Source organism: Pongo pygmaeus, chromosome 7, assembly GCF_028885625.2.
Source record: "Pongo pygmaeus isolate AG05252 chromosome 7, NHGRI_mPonPyg2-v2.0_pri, whole genome shotgun sequence".
In the NCBI taxonomy this organism is placed as follows: Eukaryota; Metazoa; Chordata; class Mammalia; order Primates; family Hominidae; genus Pongo; species Pongo pygmaeus.
This window is the reverse complement of record NC_072380.2, coordinates 142,660,650-142,679,434: the sequence shown is the minus strand read 5'-3', so window position 1 is coordinate 142,679,434 and position 18,785 is coordinate 142,660,650. Positions and strand designations below refer to the sequence as shown.

Below are 18,785 nucleotides of genomic sequence, written 5' to 3'. Positions count from 1 at the left end.
CTCACTGCAACTTCTGCCTCCTGGGCTCAAGTGATTCTCCCACCTCAGCCTCCTGAGTAGCTGGGACTGCAGGAGCACACCACCACACCCGGCTAATTTTTATATTTTTAGTAGAGATGGGAGTTTCACCACGTTGGCCATGCTGGTCTCGAACTCCTGAGCAATCCTCCCGCCTTGACCTCCCAAAGTGCTGGGATTACAAGCATGAGCCACTATGCCCGGCCTATTCCTTTATTTTCAGTTTGATACCATTGTTCACAGTTGTGCCAGGTGATCCCCAGCCTAGTGACTCTGTCTTCTGCTCAAGTAAGGGAGGGGCAGTCTCCAGCTATGGAGTAAGGGAGATCTGAAGATCTGATCTGTTTCTTAACAATACTTTTTCAAAGATTATTTTAGCCTCTGTGCCCCGGACCCCCTATTTCCTCCCATGACCCCCTCCCTGAGATACTGGATCCTCTGGAGGACTCTGCAGTCTGTGGCCTGCAAGAGACGGGCTGCACAGTAGGAGGTAAGTGGTGAGCGAGGGAGTGAATCTTCATCTATATTTACAGCCACTCCCCATCACTCACATTAGCACCTGAACTCCACTTCCTGTCAGATCAGCAGAGGCATTAGATTCTCATAGGAGCATGAATCCTCTTGTGAACTGTGCATTTGAGGGCTCTAGGTTGTGTGCTCGTTGTGAGAATCTAATGCCTGATGATCTGTCAATGTCTCCCATCACCTCAAGATGGGACTGTCTAGTTGCAGGAAAATCAGCTCAGGGCTCCCACTGATTCTACCTTATGGTGAGTCGTATAATTATTTCATTATATATTACAATGTAGTAATAATAGAAATAAAGTGCACAATAAATGTAATGCACTGGAATCATCCCGAAACCATTCCCCCAACATCTGTGGAAAAATTGTCTTCCAGGAAACTGGTGCCTGGTGCCAAAAATGTTGGGAACCACTGCTCTATAGGCTCTAGGGGAGAATACTTCCTTGCCTTTTCCTGGCTTCTGGATGCCGGCATCCTTGGTGTTCCTGGGCTTATACGCATCACTCCAACTTCTGCCTCCATCTTCACACGGCCTTCTCTTCTCTGAGGGTCTCTGTATTTCCATCTGCTCTTCTGTAAGAACACCAGTCATTGGATTAGGGCCCACTTTCACTCAGGAAGCCCTGTTAAAGAAAAATTTATTCAAGACCCTTATTAAAGAACGGTATGGAAGGCTTTACACAGGACCACTGCCATAGGCATAGGGACCCCTAAAGTGGGGTTTTGCAGTAGAGGAGAGAGATTAGTCTCAACTCCAAATACAACAAAGAAAAGTGGGAATTTACAGTCAAGTAACAGAGTAGTGGGGTTGGTGGATGGAAAATTGTTTAGAGGAAACATCAGGGGAATTCTTACTAAACAGACTGATAGGGTTTGGCTGTGTCCCCACTCAAATCTCATCTTGAATTGTACTCCCATAATTCCCTTGTGTTGTCGGAGGGACCGGTGGGAGATAATTTGAATCATGGATGGGGCAGTCTCCCCCATGGTGTTATCTTAGTGAATAAATCTTACCAGATCTGATGGTTTTATCAGGGATTTCTGCTTTTGCATCTTCCTCATGATCTCTTGCCGCCACCTTGTAAGAAGTGCATTCCACCTCCCGCTATGATTCTGAGGTCTCCCCAGCCATGTGGAACAGTAAGTCCAATTAAACTTCTTTTTCCTCCCAGTCTTGGGTGTGTCTTTATCAGCAGTGTGAAAATGGACTAATATAGTAAATTAGTACTAGTAGAGTGGGGCATTGCTGAAAAGATATCCAAAAATGTGGATGTGACTTTGGAACTGGGTAACAGGCAGAGGTTGGAACAGTTTGGAGGGCTCAGAAGAAGACACGAAAATGTGGGAAAGTTTGGAACTTCTTAGAGACTTGTTGAATGGCTTTAACCAAAAGCCTGATAGTGATATGGACAATAAGGTCCAGGCTGAGGTGGTCTCAGATGGAGATGAGGAACTTGTTAGGAACTGGAGCAAAGGTGACTCTTGTTATGTTTTAGCAAAGAGACCAGCAGCATTTTGCCCCTGCCCTAGAGATTTGTGGGACTTTGAACTTGAGGGAGATGATTTAGGGTATCTGGTGGAAGAAATTTCTAAGCAGCAAAGCATTCAAGAGGTGACTCGGGTGCTGTTAAAGGCATTCAGTTTTATAAGGGAAGCAAAGCATAAAAGTTTTGAAAATTTGCAGCCTGACAATGTGATAGAAAAGAAAAACCCATCTCCTGAGGTGAAATTCAAGCCGGGTGCAGAAATTTGCGTAAGTAACAAGGAGTCAAATGTTAATCCCCAAGACAATGGGGAAAATGTCTCCAGGGCATGTCGGATGTCTTCCCAGGGGCCTAGGAGACAATGATTTTGTGGGCTGGGCTGTGCTTTGTGCAGCCTAGGGACTTGGTGCCCTGAATCCCAGCCGCTCCAGCCATGGCTGAAAGGGGCCAATACAGAGCTCAGGTCATGGCTTCAGAGGGTGCAAGCCCCAACCCTTGGCAGATTCCACGTGGTGTTGAGCCTGTAAGTGAACAGAAGTCAAGAACTGGGGTTTGGGAACCTCTGCCTAGATTTCAGAAGATGTATGCAAATGCCTGGATGCCCAGGAAGAAGTTTGCTTCATGGGTGGGACACTCATGGAGTGTGGAAGGGAAATGTGGGGTTGAAGCCCCCACACAGAGTCTCTACTTGGGCATTGCCTCGTGGAGCTGTGAGAAGAGGGCCATTGTCCTCCAGACCCCAGAATGTTAGATCCACTGACAGCTTACACTGTGCTCCTGGAAAAGCCACAGACATTCAACTGACCAGCCCATGAAAGCAGCCAGGAGGGAGGCTATACCCTGCAAAGCCACAGAAGCGGAGCTGCTCAAGGCCATTGGAACCCACCTCTTGCATCAGCTGACCTGTTGTGAGACCTGGAGTCAAAGGAGATCATTCTGGAGCTTCAAAATTTGACTGCCCTGCTGGATTTCAGACTTGCATGGGCCCTGTAACCCCTTTGTTTTGGCCAATTTCTCCCATTTGGAATGGCTGTATTTACCCAATACTTGTACCCCCACTGTATCTAGGAAGTAACTAGCTTGCTTTTGATTTTACAGGATCATAGGTGGAAGGGACTTGCCTTGTCTCAGATGAGACTTTGGACTGCGGACTTTGGGGTTGTTGCTGAAATGAGTTAAGACTTTGGGGGACTGTTGGGAAGGCATGATTGGTTTTGAAATGTGAGAACATGAGATTTGGAGGGGCCAAGGGCAGAATGATATGGTTTGGCTCTGTGTCTCCACCCAAATCTCATCTTGAATTGTACTCCCATAATTCCCACGTGTTGTGGGAGGGACCTGGTGGGAGATAGTTTGAACCCTGGGGGTGGATTCTCTCACAGTGTTCTCATGGTAGTGAGTAAGTCTCATGAGATCTGATGATTTCATCAGGGGTTTCCACTTTTGCATCTTCCTCATTTTGTCTTGCTACCACCATGTAAGAAGTGCCTTTTACCTCCCACCATGAGTCTGAGGCCTCCCCAGTAATGTGGAACTGTAAGTCCAATCAAACTTCTTTTTCTTCCCAGTCTCAGGTATGTCTTTATCGGCAGCGTGAAAACAGACTAATACACGGACCCAACAGTATTCTTGCTGAGGGCAGGCCAAAGTGATCTCACATCACCTGGGGGGGTGGTGGGCAATGAGGAATTTGGTCAGACATTGAGGGTGCCCAGATATTGAGGGTGGGGGTTCTGGCTAAACTGACTTAACAGGATTCTTCATAAAATTTGGATAATGCAGGACAGATATGGAAGTCCAAAAGTCAAAGCCTAGTTGGAAAGACGATTAAGAGGAGCCTGACTAAAGTTTGGTTAAGGAGAAACTCTTTGTCAGACCTCATTTTAGTTTAATTATATCTGCAAAGACCCTATTTCCAAAAAAGGCCACATTCTGAGATCGCTGATAGACAGATTTTTGTGGGGGTGACACTATTCAACCCAGTGCAATATCTTTATACACATTTTTCTGAAAAAAAAAAATACTGAGATAGTGTCTTTTAAAAAATCGCCTGTATTTCCTGATTTTCTCATTCCCTTCCCACCCAATTTAGGTAAAAAAAATGGACTCTGCTCATTGTCTCAGGGGAAGGAGGGAGCAGGGCAGAGAACATGGGGGCTGGGGAGGCTGCCAGATTTGGCACCTAAAGGTCCATGAGCCAGAGAAGGAGGGTCTTTGGGGGTAGCTACAGAATGCCTTCTCCTGAGTCTCACTGCCAAGGCCTGGGGTATCTTTATGTGCCTTGTTATTTCTTTTGAGATGAATGAGGCGGGGAGAGAATGTTCCAGAATAATGTCATCAACTGGTGGGTGGAAGGGAGGAATGGAAATAAACACATGGCCTGTTACTGACTGATATTAATTAAAATTTGAGTCATTCTTTACACTTCACAATTATTTTCACATCCACAATCACATTCAAATGTCATGAAAATTCTGTTACTGAAGTAGATGAGTAAAATATAATGAAAGTTATCTCAATTTTACAGAGGAACAGAGAGGTTGAGAGACTTGACTAATGACACACAGCAGTACTAGGGTGTGAATTCTTTTTTTCTTTTCCTTTACTCTAAATCAGTTCTACCCAATAAGAATATAATATAAGCCACATATATAATTAAAATTTTCTAGTAGCTACATTTAAGAAATAAAAACAAATAAAATTAATGGAATATGTAACATTTTATTTAACCCAACATATTAAAAACATTTTACCACATCATCAATATAAAAATATTAATGATGTCTTTTACATTATTTTTTCTCATCCTAAACCTTCAGAATCTGGTATGTAGTTTAGTCTTACAGCACATCTGAATTTGGGATAGGTACATTGCAGGTGATTAATAGCCACATTGGCTAATTGCTATTGAATTGGACAACACAGATCTAAACCATGTGCTATTCTAATTGCATTATCCTGCTTACCCCTGAAGAACAAAGAGAAACAAAAGCTATTGAAACATCAAGTAGTATGAGAACAGAAAAGGCTTGTGTCTTCACTGGTTGCCCCAGGCTGAAGTGACTGTGACCATCTCATATGAAACACTTCTTGCCTTGTATAATAATTGTTGTGCTTTTGTGTGTTCTAGCAGTGGATGCCCCAATTTTCTTCTAGACACTTCTGATTTGAAATTTTCTGTCCTGAACTCACCAGGAATTTTTGGAAGATCCAGGTATTACATTATTTTGGCACCTGGCCTTCCTCTCCCTACCTGCCTCTTGCCCTTTGTGTATCAAGTCTCCTGATATCTCTCTCTTTCTCTTTAAATATATTTAAAAGCAAGAGAGAGAGAGAGAGACAGAGACAGACAGACAGACAGACAGGGTCTCACTCTGTACCCAGGCTGGAGTGCAGTGGTGCAATCACGGCTCACTGCAGCCTTGACCTGCTGAGCTCAAGTGATCCTCGCATCTTAGCCTCTGGAGTAGCTGGGACCACAGGTGCACCCAACTAATTTTTAAATTAAAAAACTTTAAAAGCCTCCTGAGTAGCGGGACCACCATGCCTGGCTAATTTTTAGATTTTTTGTAGAGACAGGTAATATGGTTAGGCTTTGTGTCCCCACTCAAATCTCAGCTTGAATTGTAATTCCCATAATCCTCACGTGACATGGGAGCGACCAGGTGGAGGTCATTGAATCTTGGGGGCAGTTTCCCACATGCTATTCTCATGATAGTGAGTTGTCACGAGAGCTGATGGTTTTATAGGGGGCTGGCTCTTCACCACCTTCTCTCTGCACTTCTCCTTCCTGCTGTCTGGTGAAGATGGTGCCTTGCTTCTCCTTCACCTTCTGCCATAATCGTAAGTTTCCTGAGGCCTCCCCAGCCATGCTGAACTGAGTCAAGTAAACCTCTTTCCTTTATAAACTACCCAGTCTTGGGCAGTTCTTTATAACAGTATGAAAACGAACTAATACAACAGGGTTTTACCATGTTGCCCAGGCTGGTCTTGAACTCCTGAGCTCAAGCAATCTGCCTGCCTCAGCCTCCCAGGTTGTTGAGATTACAGGCGTGAAGCACTGTGCCCTGTGCATCCTAATATTTTTGTTGCTAAAAATTAAGGGCTATATGAGGACACCTGACCATTTCCCATCCAAAATCAGGAGTCTCCATCTATTTACTGCAGTGGCTGGCAAACGTTAGCTGCATCAGAATTACCAGGAGGGCTCGCCCCCAGAGTTTCTGAGCAGGTCCAGGATGGAGCCCCAGAAGGTGCAGGCCTAACAAGCCCCCACCCCACCCCCTCGGGAGGCTGGTGCTGCTGCACTTTGAGACCCAGGACAGAGGTGGCTTGGGGTCAGCCTGAGAGTGGAGGGGACTCTGTTCTCTCCAAACCCTGCCCCCCAGCTCCGACTGCCTTAATTGACCCAGAGTCCCTCAGTGTGACCCCTCAGGCCCAGGCATCTTCTGCTTGAAGAAGTGCTTTTCCTGCTGTTAGTTCCATAAAGGGGCACCGGCTGAGCCAAAGCAACTGCACCTGGGGGGCCCATCTGAGCCCGTCCCAGGGACTCCTGGACCAGGCCTGTTTGGATGGGGGAGGCTTGGGGAACCTGAGTGTAAAGTTCCCTGGAGGCCATCCCGGAACAGTTTTGTATACGAACACAAGCTCCCGCTTTCTGAGTGCGAAGTCCCAGCCAGGTGCTTCACATGTCTTAGGTGATTTACAACAACGCGATGAGGCTGACTATTATCATCCCTATTTTAACAATAGGAATTTGAAGCACAGGTTCAATTACTTGCCCCTGACACACCACTGGTAAGTGACAGCCCTAGGGTTTGCACCCAGGGCAGTCTAGCTATGAAGTTTGCAGTCTTAACCTCTGTGCTGTACTTAAATGAATAAAAAGCCACCACCAATAAAAACCAGCTTTAAAATCGCTGAGAAAATAGTGCATCTTTATTGCTGCTCTCTGCTGCCGCCCTGCGGTTATACATTGAGAAACTATTTCCGCCTGAGCCTTCTTGTGTAGTCCGAGTTAACAGAGCAGGAAGAAATAGCCTACAACCGGGAGGAGCCGATGGTGAGTTGGCAGAGCACGGGTGGGGGCCACAGGCATCTGGCAGGGACAGCCCCAGGGTGGCTGTTTGAGCTTGTGGCCACTGCTAATGCGGCTGACGAGGGTGACCTGCAGCGCCGGGTTTCAGTAGGATGGGTCCTGCGTCGATGAGGACTGCCAGTTCTCATGCCATTCGTGCGCCTTGCATTTGTTCTCCTGTTCTCTCCAACTTTAACATCTAGGTTGCGGCCGGGTGCAGTGGCTCACGTCTGTAATCCCAACACTTTAGGAGGCCGAAGTGGGTGGACCACTTGAGGTCAGAAGTTCGAGACCAGCCTGGCCAACATGGTGAAACCCCGCCTCTACTAAAAAGTACGAAAACCCTTAGCTGGGCGTGGTGGTGCGTGCCTGTAATCCCAGCTACTCAGGAGGCTGAGGCAGGAGAATCGCTTAAACCGGGGAGGTGGAGGTTGCAGTGAGCTGAGATCGTGCCACTGCCCTCCAGCTTGGGTGACAGAGGGAGACTCTGTCTCAAAAAAAAAAAAAAAAAAAAGAAGAAGAAGAAAAAGATCTGGGTTTCCAGCTACCAGCCCTGCAACAAACAGCACAGGGCTGCATTTGGTTTCCCTTTTGTTGTGGTCTGAATGTGTGTGTCTCCTCCAAATTCATACTGAATCCCTCACAGTAGAGTGACAGTATTTGGAAATTAGGCCTTTGGGAGGTAACTGGAGTTAGATGATGTCATGAGGGTGGGGCTCTCATGACGGGATCAGTGCCCTTATAGGAAGGGACTCCAGAGAGCTTGTTGTCTCCACCAGAGGACACAGTGAGAAGGTGGCCTTCTACAAGCTACGACAAGAGCCCTCACCAGACCTGACCATGCTGGCACATTGATCTTGGACTTCCCGCTTCCAGAACCGCGAGAGAGAAATTTCCATTGTGTAAGCCACTCAGTCTATGGTATTTTGCAATGGCAGCCTGAGCAGATGAATCTGTCCTCCCTGTAGCATGGATGTTCATAACCAGGTTGGGCTCCGTGACATCCTTAGTGGGAGAGCTACATAGAGAGATGGAGGAGCAGGCAGTGCTGTCTTTCTGTTTAGGAATAAAGGTGTGCATTTGGCTGGAGCTTCTCTTGTGCAGTGTCTCGGGGACCCGAGGAAGATTCATAAGAAGAGAATGTCCTGCTTTGACCCGGTGGCTGGCGTTCCTTGACCACCGACCGCTTCCTCCCCAGGCCACTGAGCCAGGGCTCCATCTAGGCCTGGCCGCTACCTCTCCTCCTCAAATGTTGCTGGGGCTACACCTGGGGTTTCCAATCTGCTGCTCTTTAAGCACAGCAGAGCCAGAGTCAGAGAAATCTTAGTTTGAACCCCAGCTCTCTTTCTCACCAGCTTCATGACCTTTGGAAAGTTATTCTACCCAAGGACGGTGGGAAGGAAGGGCCTCAGTACGCACTCCTGGCATCACTGGTCTCTGACCGCTGTGGGAGCCTGGGACAGGCTTCCTTGCCCAGCTCAGTCACCAACCTGTCTCGTGACATGGAAGGCATTGCAGCTACCTCACTTCTCTGAGCTTCAGAGAAGCAAAGGAGTAGGCTAAGTGATCTCTAATTACCTTCTAAAAATAGATAACACAACTCCTGTGAACTCCTGACTTTTTCTTCTTGTGTTCTCCATGTAAGGTCGAGGAGTGCAACCTTGGCTCGCTGCAACCTCTGCCTCTAGGTTCAAGCAATTCTCCTGCCTCAGCCTCCTGAGTAGCTGGTCTTGAACCCCTGAGCTCAAGCAATCTGCCCACCTCGGCCTCCCAGGGTGTTGAGAGTACAGGCGTGAAGCACTGTGCCCTGTGCATCCTAATATTTTATTGCTAAAAATTAAGGGCTATATGAGGACACCTGACCATTTCCCATCCAAACCATATCATTTCACTCCTGGTCCCACAAATCTCAGGTCCTTCTCACATTTCAATATATATTCATATCTTCACAGTAGTCCCCCAAAGTCTTAACTCATTCCAGTATTAACTCAAAAGTCCCAAGTCTCAAAGCCCAAAGTCTCATCTGGAGATAAGCTCCTTCTGCCCATGAACCTGTGAGATCAAAAACAAGTTACTTACTCCCAAGACACAATGGGGGTACAGGCATTGAGTATACATTCCTGTTCCAAAAGAGAGAAATTGACCAAAATAAAGGGGTAATAGGCCCCATACAGGTCTGAAACCCAGCAGGGAAGGCATTACACATTAAAGGTCCAACATAATTCTTGACTCCATGTGCTGCATTCTGGTGTGAGGGATGGGATCCCAAAGCCTTGGGCAGCCCTGCCGCTGTGGCTTTGGAGAGTGCAGCCCTCACGGCTGCTCTCATGGGTTGGAGTTGAGTGCTTGCAGCTTTTCCAGGCAGAGGGCATAAGCTGTATGAAGCTACCACTTTGGGGTCTGGAGGGCAGTAGCCTGCTTCCCACAGCTCTACTAGGCAGTGCCCTGGTGGCAACTCTGTGTGTGGGCTCCAAACCCACATTTCCCCTTGGCACCGCTCTAGTAGAGTTTCTCTGTGGGGGCTCTGCCCCTGTGGCACACTTCTTCCTGGGTACTCAGGCTTTTCCATACGTCCTCTGAAATCTAGGTGGAAGCTGACAAGCCTTCTTCACACTTGCGTTCTGAGCATCTGCAGACTTAACACCATGTGGAAGCCACCAAGGCTTAAGGCTTGTGCCCTCAGGAGTGGTGGCCCAAGCTGTACCTGGGCCCCTTTGTGCCAAGGAAGGAGCTGGAGTGGCAAGGACGAGGGAAGCCGTGTCCTGAGAATGTGCAGGGCAGTGGGGCCCTGGGCCTGGCCTATGAAACAATTATTTCCTCTTAGGCCTCTGGGTCTCTGATGGGAGGGGCTCTCAGATGACTTCTGAAATGGTATCGAGGCCTTTATTAGGCTGTTCTTGCATTGTTATAAAGAAATGCTTGAGACTGGGTAACTTATTTTTTAAAAAGAGGTTTAATTGGCTCATGGTTCTGCAGGCTGTACAGGAAGTGTGGTGCCAGCATTTGCTTCTGGTGAAGGCCTCAGGAAGTTTCCAATCATAACGGAAGGTGAAGGGAAGCCAGTATGTCACATGGCAAGAGCAGGAGTGAGAGAGAGAGATATTAATAGAAGGGAGAGGTCCTAGACTCTTTTAAACAACCAGATTTTTGTATGATCTAACTAAGCGAGAACTCACTTATCACCAAGGGGGTAGAACTAAACCATCTGTGAGAGATCCGCCCTGCCACCCCCCACCCCGCCCCCGCCCAATCCAATTACCTCCCACCAGGCCCCACGTCCAACATTAGGAGTCACATTTCAACATGAGATTTGGAGGGGACAAATATCCAAACCTTATCAGCATCCGAAGTGGGTCAGGGTTCAGCAGGGCCCAGGGTCCAGGCAGAGGACCTGCCTAGCTCTGAAACTCCGCTACTTGAAAGATTTTGTGCTTATTGTCATCTGAGATGAGAAGACTAGCTAGAAGAAGAAGCTGCCTGGTTAGGAAAGCAAAGGGATGCTGAGGTTATTGCTGCTTAGTCTTTCATGGGCTCTGCAGTCAGCCTCCCCAGCTCCCTCTGTCAGACCAGGTGTGGCAGCTTTCCTCGGTGTGGCCTGGTTCCCCACCCCTGGCATTAGAATCATCTGGAATGATCGTTAAATTGATCTCTGACCTCACTGTATCTTCTGAATCAGGCTCTCTGAAAGAAGGCCTTACAACCTGCGTTTATTATTTTCTTTTATTTTGATGGATTCTTGCTCTGTTGCCCAGGCTGGGGTGTAGTGGCATGACTTTGGCTCACTGCAACCTCCGCTTCCCAGGTTCAAACGATTCCCCTGCCTCAGCCTCTCAAGTAGCTGGGATTACAGGCATGTGCCACCACACCAGGCTAATTTTTGTATTTTTTTAGTAGAGATGGGGTTTCACCCTGTTGGCCAAGCTGGTCTTGAACTCAAGTGATCTGCCGCCTTGGCCTCCCAAATTGCTGGGATTATAGGTGTGAGCCACCACGCCTAGCCGGAATCTGCATTTAAAATAGGCCCTTCTAGTGATCATTCTGCCCTCTAACATTGGAGAACTGCCTTTATAAGGTAAAGATCGGCTTCCTTCCTCCCTTTTCATGCAGGCGTGTCCTCCTGTTGCCCTTGGTCTTGCTGTCATGGGACCTCCTTCCCTCCTCCACTCCCAAGCTCGCCATCTTCTTGGGTGATTTCAGATTCATGGAGAGAATAGTATTGAGGTCTGAAGGTAGCATAAAACTGAAAGTTAAGTGTTCAGGAGGGGAAAAGGGCCTTTGAAAGGGACAGAATAGAATCCAATAAAAAGAGACCCCACAGACTGTGGTGTCTTGGTATCCAGGGAGAAGAGAGTTCCTATGATGGAGTGATCAAGCTGTGTTTGTTAGTGGCTAATGAGTAAATTCACCGTAGGGTGGCCTGCAGTGGCTGAGGTGTATGGAAATGCCAGGGGAGGAAGTGACAACCCAGCATGTAAATGACTCGTGAAATATGTCGGCTGTGAGGAGACAATGGGCGGGAGGAGGTGACAACTAATGCGGTTGGGGGGGTGCGGGGGGTGTGGCGGGGGGAGGCACTTGGAAAAGAGGATTTATGGCAGAGACCTGAGCGTGTTGTCAGGTTAGGGGAAAGATCCTGTTGAACTGGATAAGGTGAAGATAAATTGGTATCAGTTGCATTGCTGGACATGTAACTCCATTCCTTGAGTCAGCCAGGGAGAGAAGGTCTCATTTCCATTATTTGCGAGAGAAGGCTGTTTAAGTACAAATAGAAATTAAAAATAAGGCTAATTCTCCCAGTTGAACATAAGGGAAGAGAGTTTCCTGGCCTCCTTTTTCTTAAATTTAGAAAACTTGTAAGTACTTTCTCTTCTCTTTGAAATGTATAGGTAAGGCGCGGTGGCTCACGTCTGTAATCACAGCACTTTGGGAGACTGAGGCAGGTGAATCGCTTGAACTCAGGACTTCAAAACCAGCCTGCGCAACACGGTGAAACACTGTCTCTACAAATAATACAAAAATTAACCAGATGTGGTGTTGTGTACCTGCAGTTCTGGCTATTTGGGAGGCTAAGGTGGGAGGATCGCTTTTGCTTGAGAGTTAGTGACTGCAGTGAGCTGTGATTGCACCACTGCAATCCAGCCTGGGTGACAAAGTGAGATCCTGTCTCAAACAAAAAACAAAAAACAAAAAACAAAAAAAACCTCAAAAAACCGTATATAAATCCTTTTGAAAACTAGATAGGTTGTTTATCAGCTTGACGACTTGGGAATGTCTTTCTCAAGGACCTGAGAACCTACCTGTCTTTTAAATGGAAACAACCCTATCTTCTGTTTTCTGTGGGAAGATAGGACCCTAACTGGGCGAGGTGGGGAGGGGGTGTATCTTGCTTCACATTTCAAAATTACCTCCTGCCATAAAGATATTAGAGGTTTGTTTTTTCTCTGGATAAAGCCAATTCGCTAACAGGTGGTCACACCAATTTCCAGGTGAATCTGGGATGTACCGTGTCTGACAGATGGTGCTGTCAGATCCTCATACTTGGGGATTAGTTATTGCTTATCTTGAAAACAAGTATGTAATTGGTGATATCTGCTTGTATATATAAAGGATACAATTTTATCCTTGTCTTTGCAGTCTCTTAGTAGATTGCTTGTGGTTTAATGCTTATTCAATTAAAAAAAGTGTTTTCTTTTTCTACTACCTATGGATACAGGTTTTCTGGGTTGGAAGAAGATTTCGTTTTTAATTATATTTTCCCAACAGCTGATACTTAAAGAGGGATTCGAATTTCCTCTGACGTTACACAGCAGAGGCTATTGGAAATTATTGAACAGTTTCACACAGTATTTTCCTTCTTGACTTGCTATGACGGTTAAGTCCCTGGTGTCGGGCCAGTGTTTCCTGCACGGGCACAAGCCAGGTTGGTTCCCTTGTTCCCTAGGCCTGGATTGTGTTCAGAGACGCCTCGCTCACCTCCTAGTGGTCAGGTCGTGAGTTGCAGGCTCTGCTATGAGATTAACCTGACTTGATTCATTTCCCGCTTGTCAACACATACGAAATATGCTATTTTTGAAAATGGAGTTTCTTTTCTTTCCCTCTCTAAATTAAAATCACCATATGGTTCACCATGATCTTGAAGAGCACCACTATTTCCTGGTGCCCTCGGCAGGAGTCTCTGACCTCTCTCTAAAGTGTGAATCCGATTCTTATGCCGACTCCTCATTAGAGAGCTGCTTTGGATATGGTTGGTCTTTGTAGAAGCAGAGTCTGCTAAGTGCACAAGTTTGGAGGGTTTAGCCTTTTTCTGTTTATGGCCACCAATAGGTGGTAACTGACACCAGGATGCTCCCTTGACCAGATATAGTGACGTTGTAGATATAGGTAGCAGAGTGTGAGAGTGAGTGATGGGGTGAGAGCATTCCCTTTTCTCAGAGGAGCTGAGCCCCAGATGAATCAGGATGATCTCCAGCTGGGACTCAGCATTTGGGAAGGGAGAGGACAAGGACTCCCTCCCCACTCTGCTCTTGGGAGGGTCTCCAGGATGCAGAATAAAACTTAAGTTATTGTGCCAACTTAATTTCCATAATGTTGGTAATTTAGGTACCCTCAGTTCTTTAGTATCATAATAATGCCATAATAAGTATCTATACCTAAATATTTGTTTAACTTTTGGATTTTTTCTAAGACATATTTGTATGTGCAAAATTACTGATTCAAAGAACATGAACTTCAAAAAATGATTTTAATACCTACTACTACAAGCTTAGAAATATTTTATTAGCTTATGTTCCCACCAATATTTAGATGAGTTCTGGTTTTACTATATTATTGGCAGCACTGCAGAGTATTTGTATTTTTAAAAAACTTTAATCTGGATGTGGAGGCTCATGCTTGTAATCCCAGTATTTTGAAAGACTGAGGCAGGTAGATCACTTGAGCCTGGAAGTTTGAGATCAGCCTGGGCAACATGGTAGAACCCAGACTCTACAAAAAATAAAAAAATTAGCTGGTCATGGTGGTGTGCACCTGTAGTCCCAGCTACTTGGGAGGCTGAGATGGGAGGATCAATTAAGCCTATGTGGTTGAGGCTGCAGTGAACTGTGATTAACCCACTGCATTCCAGACTGGGTGACAGAGCAACAGACTGTTTCAAAATAAACTAAACTAAAATAAAAAAATAACTTTCCTAAATCCAAGTGAAATCCAAGTGAAAATGCAATCTCAATATTATTTACTTTGATTGCTAGTGATCCTCAAAACTTTTAAATGTTCATTTGTTTTGTATTTCTTTGATGAGTTATCTACTTTTGTCCTTTACTCACTTGTTAAGTTCTGTAGTTTAAAAAATTTTATATGGCAATGGTATTGATTCTGTCATTTTGTGGCAAATAGTTTCTTCAGTTTACTCTAAATTTTTCTTTATGACTTTTTCAGGCACCCACAGTTATTTGATATAGTTAAGTCAACTGATATACTATTTTTTTATTGCTTTTCCCTTAACTTACAAAATTGCACAACTTTCATTTTCAGTCAAAAGCATGAAGAAGTGGAGTGGGAATTCTAGCCCTCATCTTCCACAGAGTCATTGATTTAATGATGACATGTGGACAAAAATACCTTTACGAAAAGTCCAGAATCCAGTTAAGAAGTTGTGGTAACCCAGATGAGCACAAAACGAAGAACAGCTGCATTGAAATAGGTAAGAAGAGAAATTTCACTTTACCTGAGTCAGCCCTCCTCCAAGCCAGCAAAGCTCTGTGCTGAGAGATCACCTTGGCTCATGACTTCTTTAGTGGGTAAAAGAGAGTGAAACCTTTATTCAATACCCCAGCCTTTTGTGATCCTGTGCAAAGGACTTGTTTCTGTCCTTACTGAAAAGCTGCAAGCATAGTTTGAATGTCTGGAGGCAGCCAAGGAAAAGAAAAGGGATAGATGGCTTACTGTAGGCAGCAGGGCTCTGAAAGATTGGAGGAAGGTGCATAACCCTGAGATCCCTCTCCAAGGAGAGAGGAAGAATAGTAGAAAGTGCATTAAATGTCTCAACCTTTCAGTGCACTGCCCTAGGGAATAGGGGCAGATGGCTTAGTGCAGTCAACATGGCTCTGCAAGTTTGAGAGAAGGTGTGTAACCTTCAGCTTTCTTTCCCAGGAGAGATGGAGAGATGTAGGATGTGAACAACCATAGAAAATGTTTGAGAGGCTTTCAAAATCTCTAGCCAGGCTGATTAGTGAAAGTCTTTCCCTTTGAAGCCATTCCAAAAAGACTAGGAGAGGTGTCTATTTATTCAAATGTGTCAACACCAATACAAAGTGATAAGGAACATGAAGCATGAGGGAACTATGACATAACCAAGGGAACAAAATAAATATCCAGTTACAAACCCTAAAGAAATAGAAATCTGTAAATAGCCGACAGAGAACTCAAAACAATAGTCTAAAGGAAGCTAGAGAGTTACAAGACAACATATCCAGACAACTGAATGAAATCAGGAGAATCATAAATGAACACAATGAGAATATCAACAAAGAGATAAAAACCAAAAAAAGAAAACAAACATTAATTCTGAAGTTGAAGAATATAATAATTAAACTAAAAAATCCAATAGAAGGTTTTAACAGACTTGATGAAGCAGAAGGAAGAAACAGCAAACACAAAGAAAGATAATTTAAAATTATATAGACAAATAAAGAGAAGAAAGAGTTAAGACACCCCAAGGGGGTTGGGTGAGGTGGTTCAAGCTTGTAATCCCAGCACTTTGGGAGATTGAGGTGGGCAGATCGCTTGAGCTCAGGAATTTGAGACCAGCCTGGGCAACAGAATGAGACCCTGTTTCTACAAAAAACACAAAAATTAGCTGGGCATGGTGGTGTGTGCCTGTGGTCCCAGCTACTTGGGAGGCTGAGGTAGGAGCATGGCTGGAGCCTGGAGGCAGAGGTTGTAGTGAAATGAGATCATACCACTGCACTGGGTGACAGAGTTAGAACCTAGCTCAAAAAAAAAAAAAAAAAAAAAAAAAGCGAGACAGCCCAAGGGACTTCTGAGATACCATCAAGTAGAAGATTCTAAATAAATATACACTGAGAAACATTATCTAAAATTGTCAAAGGCCTCTTCTGAATTTTCTTGTGAAAAAAATTTAAAAATTATCAAAAGTGAAAGATAGAGACAGAATTTTTACAGCAGCAAGACAAAAGCAAATCATCACGTACAAGGAAACCACAACAGGATAATCAGTGGATTCATTAACAGGAATATCGGAGGCCAGAAATGAGTGGGATGATATAGTCAAAGTCCTGGAAGAAAAAACCACTGCCAACAAATAATGCTATATCTGGCAAAAGTGTCTTTCAAAAATGAAGGAGAATATTTTGCTCCAGATAGCTGACTATAAGCAGTTAGTGTATTCCTCTTTTATGGAGAGAAAACTAAGTGGCCACTAAATTTTAGCTCTTTAAGTGAACCATCTAAGCGATCATGCTGGGATTCACCAAGAAAGCAATGGGATCCATGAACAACAGAGAGAAATGAAACTGGGTGGCTGCCCAACTGGAATGGGGGTAGAGCTGGGGGAAGCTCCCTAATGTGGGAATGATTCCCCAGTGTATCCACCCTTCTGCCATAAACCTTTACAATTCTGGGCATAGGAGAGCCACCCTGACTCCCCTGGGTTTCCAGACCAACACAGAGTGCTGTCTGGAGTCTGTGTAGAGGCACTGCTCAAGACCATATATAGCCCTATGGCTTTTGATCACTGAGCAGCCCAGCACCAGCTGACACAGCCTCACCAACAAGGAAGGACAAGCTCTGTTGCATGCTCCTAGGACAGATGCTACAGTCATGGTACTGAATAGTGGACAGACCGTGTGACCCTCCTCACCACTGCTGCTCCTCATTAGACAAGACCTGCCAGCTTGGGCTCCCAGTGCAGGCACCCCACCCCACCTGAACACTGCAGTTGGTTGTGGCTCTGTGTTCCTGTGGGACCAACCTTCCCAGAGGTAGCTGACAAGCCCTTCATGATCACCTTTGCCATTGCAGCTGCCCCTGCTACGCTCAGGCAAGGGAGGAAACAAGAAGATTGGGCATTTTTGTTCACCATCAGCACTGATGTCACAGCCAAGATACAGAGGAACAATAGGGAGACTGTGCACCCCACAACTCCCCACCCATATATTGGGTTGAATGATGAGGTCCTGTCCTGAAACCATTCTAATAGAGAGTCACAAAACAGGCATTTTTCATGGCTCTTAACCACATTGTGGTCTAGAAATAGACTACAGTGTGCTCTGACCTAGGAGTCATGAGCTGCAGAACAGGGGTGTGATAGGGAAACAGATCACATTCTTCCTATCTAAAAGAAGGAGCCTGTGCAGCCTCTACTCCCCCTAGAGAGACATCAGTGCATTTCACCAGGAATGCCTTCCAGCCGCTCTCATCAGAGTTGATGTCTGCACTCACTATTGGTGTCTTTGTGGGCAAGCCAGGGGCTCCAGTTCTGTTAAGCTGTGTCCCCCTACATCTTGGGAAGAAGAAGCTCATGGCATTAGGCAATCCACTGTCCAGCCCATCACCTGAAACAACAGAGAGTATCTCATAGTAAACAAAGATCAAGTATATACACATCTGCCTGGGAAGCAGCTGGCTTTTACTTGTAAGCACTGTCTACTGACTTGTAGGCCAAACTGCAAAATCTAATATAAAACCTGCTGACAGAAGTACACAGGGGTATAGAAGCAAAGCTGCAAGACCTTACTCAACATATTCTATAGTCACACATCCTAGGAAGGGGCAGGAGAAGGAAAAGAAAAGAAAGAAAGAAAAAAAAAATCCATCTGTAAGAAAATAATTAGAAAAATTAGAAGTGCTAGCCTCTCCAGATGAGAAAAAACCAGCGTAATTCTGGCACCATGAAAAATTTGAAGGCTGTGATGCAACTTGTATGAGTGCTGCTAATAAAGACATACCCAAGACTGGGTAATTTATGATGGAAAGAGGTGTAATTGACTCACAGTTCAGCATGGCTGAGGAGGCCTCAGGAAACTTACCAATCATGGTGGAAGTGGAAGCAAACAAGCCCTTCTTCACATGGCAGCAGGAAGAGAAGTGCCAAGCAAAGTGGGAAAAGCCCCTTATGAACCATCAGATCTCATGAGAACTCACTATCTTGAGAACTCACTATCATGAGAACAGCAGCATGGGGGTAATTGCCCCCATTCAATTACCTCCCACTGGGTCCCTCTCACAACACGTGGGGATTATGGGAACTACAATTCAAGATGAGATTTGGGTGGGGACACAGCCAAACCATATCACCACTAAAGGATCACACTAGCACTCCAGCCATGTTCCTAACCAAAATGGAAACCCAGAAATGTTAGATAAAGAATTCAAAGCGTGGATTATAAGGAAGCTCAATGAAATCAAAATTAATATGAAGAAACTACTAAGGCAATTCAGGAAATGAGAGACAAGATAAACATCACAAAAAATCAGCCAGAAATTCTGGAGTTGAAAACTCTCACTTAAGGAATTATTTTGAAACCTTTCTCAATAGACTAGACCAAGAAGAAAGAATTTTAGCGCTTGAAGACCAATCTTTTGAACTAACCCAGTCAGATAAAAATAAATAATTTTAAAATATGAACAAAGTCTTTGAGAAATATAGGATTATGTAAGGCAAC

At 45.2% G+C, this 18,785-nt stretch overlaps 1 protein-coding gene across 1 annotated transcript in view; it reads left to right on the top strand.

Annotated features, from left to right (window-relative positions):
* The first annotated feature begins 7,069 nt into the window (after positions 1 to 7,069).
* Positions 7,070 to 18,785, top strand: part of GSDMC (gasdermin C) — an 81,176-nt gene continuing 69,460 nt past the window's right edge. The window contains exons 1-2 of the mRNA XM_063668478.1: positions 7,070 to 7,089; positions 14,635 to 14,803. The gene's annotated coding sequence lies outside the window, so the exon portion shown is untranslated. The remainder of the gene's footprint in view (positions 7,090 to 14,634; positions 14,804 to 18,785) is intronic.